Source organism: Nicotiana sylvestris, chromosome 6 (genome assembly GCF_000393655.2).
Source record: "Nicotiana sylvestris chromosome 6, ASM39365v2, whole genome shotgun sequence".
NCBI lineage: Eukaryota > Viridiplantae > Streptophyta > Magnoliopsida > Solanales > Solanaceae > Nicotiana > Nicotiana sylvestris.
Genome location: NC_091062.1, coordinates 110,548,509 through 110,554,508, shown reverse-complemented (window position 1 = coordinate 110,554,508; position 6,000 = coordinate 110,548,509).

Here is a 6,000-nt window from a genome sequence, read left to right as displayed (position 1 = left end):
AAGCCACCTCGTGGCGTACATATCTCAGGCCCTCGGCCTCCAATCAGTATCAGTGTTTCCTCACAATATAGGACCTCAGCCTTACTCAATCAAAAATCATCACAAGCCTCTCGGGCAATAGTAAAACACTGTTTCTCAGCCCAAACATCGTTTAAAATATCATTTAAGTATTAAAACTGAGTAAACATGGCTGAGTAGTAAAACACTGGAAAATAACATGACTGAGTTCAAGTATAAAGTCAAAACAGTGAGGAAAATATCAATAAAAATCCCCGAAGGGTTCAAATAGTTGGCACTAGGACCAAATATGGCATTCAACCCAAATAATGATGATAGCAAATAGTTTTCAATCAAATACGCGGTAAAATCATCAATCGGGACGGACCAAGTCACAATCCCCAATAGTGCACGACCCCACGCTCATTATCAAGCGTGTGCCTATATAGTACTACGATGTGCAATCCAGGGTTTCAAACCCTCAGAACATCATTTACAATCATTACTCACCTCGAACCGGCTAAATCTATAGCTCGCGACGCCTTTGCCCCTTAAATCGGCCTCCACGCGCGTCGAATCTATCCAAAATCAGAACGAGGACGTCAAAATATACAAAGGGAACGAAGCCCAAGCGAAAACAATCAATAAAGGGCATAAATCCCAAAATTACCAAAACCCGACCCCCGGGCCCACATCTCGAAATTTAGAAATTTGTACACCAATAGATTCCTTATCTTCCCACGAGTTCATACATATCAAAAGTTCTCAAATCCAACCCCAAATGGTCCTCCAAATCCCCAATCAAAAGTCCAAATTTCCAAGCCCTAGTTCTTCAATTTTTAGCTTAATTTCCATGATTTTCTAGGTGGAATTCACATAATAATCGAGTTTTAAGTCCGAGAATCTTACCTCCCAACGATTCCCCTTGAATCCATCTTCAATCTCCTTCAAAAATCTCCCAAAATGACCAACTATGGAGGAAATAAGTCCCAAAATCGTGGACAAGACGAGCTTAAAAACATTCTGCCCAGGCATTTATTCCTTCTTCGCGAACGCGGTCAAAGCCTTGCGTTCGCGAAGTACAAAAATTCCGCTGACCAAAACTCTCCTTCGTGAATAGCGACCCTACCATCGCGAACGTTATGCTTCAGCCTCTCAAACTTACGCGAACGTGACAATGCCTCTCGCGAACGCGATGCATACTAACCTGGCTGACCCAATTCCTCTACGCGAACGCGATGTTTCACTTCCCAGCCCTCCGCGAACACGAAGCCCTTCTCGCAAACGCGAAGGCCAACATTCCACTGACTCCCACTGACTCTTCGCGAACATGAGGGTCCACTCGCGAACGCGAAGAGTAAAAACCTGCAACAGCTGAACCTGCAATTTTCTTAACTCCAAAATGATCCGTTCAACCCCTCGAAACTCACCCGAGGCCCCCGGGACCTCAACCAAAGGCAAGAACGCATCCTAATACCTTATTCAATCTTGTTCCAATCATCAAAACATATCAAATAACATCAAATCACCCAAAAGACATCGGATTCAAGCCAAACTTTCTAAAATCTTCCAAATTCCTCTTTTGATCAAAAACCCAACCAAACCATGTCCGAATGACCTGAAATTTTGCACACACATCCCAAATGACACAACGGAGCTACTGCAACTCTTGGAATTCCATTACAACTCCTATATCAAAATCTCGCCTACCAACCGAAAATCGCCAAAATATCAACTTCACCAATTCAAGCCTAAATCTACTCCAAACCTCCAAAACCCATTCCGATCATGCTCCTAAGTCATAAATCACCTCCCGAAGCTAATCGAACTATCGTAACTCATATTCGAGCCCTCTAACACCTAAGTCAACATCGGGTTGACTTTTCCAACTTAAACCTCCTTAAAAGAGACTAGGTGTCTCAAACCTTACCAAAATTATTTCGGATTCGATCCGACCAACCCGATACCATAAAACACGGATAGCGAAGCATAAAGAAGCATAAATAGGGGAAACAGAGGGGTAACTCATGAGACGACTGGCCGGGTCGTCACATCTTCCCCAACTTAAACAAACGTTCGTCTTCGAACGAGTCAAGAAACATACCTGAAGCCTCGAATAGGTGAGGATATCTATTTCGCATCTCCCGCTCAGTCTCCCAGGTAGCCTCCTCCCACGGGCTGACCTCTCCACTACACTTTCACTGAAGCTATATCCTTTGATCTCAACTTACGAACCTGATGACCTAAAATAGCTACTGGCTCTATATCATAGGTCAAATCGTCATCCAACTGAACCGTGCTGAAATCCAAAACATGAGACAGATCCCCAATATACTTCCGGAGCATAGAAACATGAAATACCGGATGCACACTCAACAAGCTGGGTGGCAAAGCAAGCTCATAAGCCACTTCCCTAATCCTCCGAAGCACCTCAAAAGGTCCAATAAACCGCGGACTCAATTTCCCTTTCTTCCCAAATCTCATAACACCCTTCATGGGTGAAACCTTCAACCGAACCTTCTCGCCAACCATGCATGACACATCTCGAACCTTCCTATCAGCGTAACTCTTTTGCCTCGACTGTGCTGTATGAAGCCTCTCCTGAATCACCTTCACCTTTTCCAAAGCATCCTGCACCCAAATCAGTCCCCAATAGCCTAGCCTCACCGGGCTCGAACCAACCAACTGGAGATCTACACCGCCTCCTATACAAAGCCTCATATGGAGCCATCTGAATACTCGACTGGTAGCTGTTATTATACGCAAACTCTGCAAGCGGTAGAAACTCATCCTATGACCCACCAAAGTTAATGACACAAGCACGCAACATGTCCTCCAATATCTGAATAGTACGCTCGGTCTGCCCGTCCGTCTGAGGATGAAAAGTTGTAGGACACCATGCAAACGAACAATCTCCCGGATATAGATCTCTGCCAACCGCTCTGAAGAATAAGTAGTACATACAGGAATGAAGTGTGCGGACTTGGTCAGCCAATCCACAATCACCCAAATAGCATCGAACTTTCTCAAAGTCCGTGGAAGTTTAACAACAAAGTCCATAGTGATCCTCTCCCACTTCCACTCGGGAATAACCATCTACTGAAGCAAGCCACCTGGTCTCTGATGCTCATATTTCACTTGCTGACAATTGAGACATCGAGCCACAAATCCTACAATATCTTTCTTCTTTCTTCTCCACCAATAGTGCTGTCCTCAAATCCTGATACATCTTTGCGGCACTCGGATGAATGGAATACCGCGAGCTATGGGCCTCCTCCAGAATCAACTCCCAAAGCCCATCCACATTGGGCACATAGATCCAGCCCTTCATCCTTAACACCCCATCATCTCCAATGGTCACATCTCTAGCATCATCATGCTGAACTCTGTCCTTAAGGACAAACAAGTGCGGATCATCATACTGGTACTCTCTGATGCGATCATATAAGGAAGACCGAGAAACCATACAAGCCAATACCCGACTGGCTCTGAAATATCTAACCTCACGAACCTATTGGCCAAGGCCTTAACATCAACTGCAAGAGGTCACTACCTTTTGGCTCAAGGCATCGGCCACCACATTGGCCTTTCCCGGATGGTACAATATAGTGATATCATAATCCTTAAGCAACTCCAACCATCTCCACAGCCTCAAATTAAGATCCTTTTGCTTGAACAAATGCTGAAGACTGCGATGATCAATGAACACCTCACAAGACATGCCATACAAGTAATGTCTCCAAATCTTCAATGTGTGAACTATGGCAGCCAACTCCAAATCATGAATGGGGTAGTTCTTCTAATGGGGCTTCAACTGACGAGCAACATAAGCAATAACTCTACCCTCCTACATCAACATACAACCAATCCCAACTCTCGAAGCATCACAATACACGGTATATAAACCTGAAGCTGATGGTAAAACCAACACTGGAGCTATGGTCAAGGCTGTCTTGAGCTTCTGAAAGCTCTCCTCACACTCGTCTGACCATACAAACGAAGCACCCTTTTTAGTCAACTTGGTCAAGGGCGATGCGATAGATGAGAATCCCTGAACAAACCGGCAATAATAGCTTGCCAAACCAAGAAAGCTGCGAATCTCTGTGGCTGAGGACTGTTTGGGCCAACTCTGAACCGCCTCTATCTTCTTTGAATCAACCTGAATACCCTTGCTGGATACCATATGCCCCAAGAAAGCCACTGAACTGAGCCAAAACTCGCACTTGGAGAATTTTGCATAAATATTCTCCTCCCTCAATATTTGCAACACAACTCTCAAATGTTCCGCGTGCTCCTCCTGACTACGTGAGTACACCAGAATATCATCAATGAAGACTGTGATAAACGAATCGAGATAAGGCCGAAACACGTTGTTCATCAAATATATGAACGCTGTTGGGGCATTGGTCAACCCAAAAGACATCACCAAGAACTCATAATGACCATATCTGGTCCTGAAAGCTGTCTTAAGAATATCCGAGTCCCTGATCTTCAACTGGTGATAACCTGAACGATGATCAATCTTGGAGAACACTCTCGCTCCCTGAAGCTAGTCGAATAAATCATCAATGCGAGGCAAAAGATACTTGTTCTTAATTGTTACTTTGTTCAATTGCCTATAATCAATGCACATTCTCATAGTGCCATCCTTCTTTTTCACAAATAGAACCGGCGCAACCCAAGGTGACACACTAGGCCAAATGAACCCTTTATTAAGGAGTTCCTGAAGATGTTCTTTTAATTCCTTCAACTCCGCTGGTGCCATACGATACGACAGAATAGAAATGGGCTGAGTGCCCGACACCAGGTCAATACCAAAATCAATATCCCTGTCCAGTGGCATGCCCGACAGGTCTGCAAGAAACACATCTGGAAAATCCCTCACAATTGGATAGAATCAATACTGGGAGCCTCAACTCCGACATCCCTCACAAACGCTAGATATGAAAGACAACCATTCCCAACCATACACTGGGCTTTCAAGAATGAGATCACTCTACTAGGAACATAATCAGTCACACCTCGCCACTCAATCCGTGGAACACCCGGCATAGCCAATATGACTATCTTAGCATGACAGTTCAGAATAGCACGACACGGAGATAACCAATCCATGCCCAAAATGACATCAAAACCATGCTCAATAATAATAGATCCACTCGGGTCTCCAAACCCCCAATAGTCACCACACACGACCGGTACACATGGTCTACAACAACAGTATCACCTACCGGGTAGATACATGAATAGGTAAAGCAAGAAACTCACGGGGTGTACCTAAATAACGAGCAAATTATGAGGACACATAAGAAAAGGTGGAACCGAGATCAAATAATACAGAGACATCTCTGTGGTAGACTGAAACAATACCTGTAATGACAACATCTGAAGCAATAACATAGGGTCTTCCTGGGAGTGCATAGAAACGGGCCTGACCGCCCCCTGATCGACCTCCCCCTCTAGGGCGACCCCTAGCTGACTGGCCTCCACCCCTAGCTGGCTGGGCAGGTGGTGGTGAAGTAACTGGCGCTGAAGTCGATGACTGACCCCTCTGCTGAGATGAACTCGCAAGATGACGAGGGCACTGCCTCTACATATGACCCATATCACCACACTCATAACAACTTTCAGGTGTTGGAGAAAGGGATTGAAGGGAACCTCTCGCACCGGAGTGACTAGCAGATGCACTCGACATAGAAGAGTCTTGAACTAATGGAGCACGGGATGAGCTCTGAGCTAGAAGGGCACTAAGTGATGACTGGCTCTGATGAGGACTGTGAGAACCATGACCCGATGATGCCCCAAGATAACCTAGGCGAGCTGGCTGAGCTTGCCTGAATGGACGGCCTTTGCCATGCTGAAACTGACCCTTCGAAGGAGTACCACTATAACTACCAGATCCTTGAGGCCTCTTGGCCTCCCTCTCCTTGCGCTCCTGGTGATGAATAGACTCAATCTCATAGGTAATATCCACAACCTCCTCGAAAGTAGCACCCATTACCC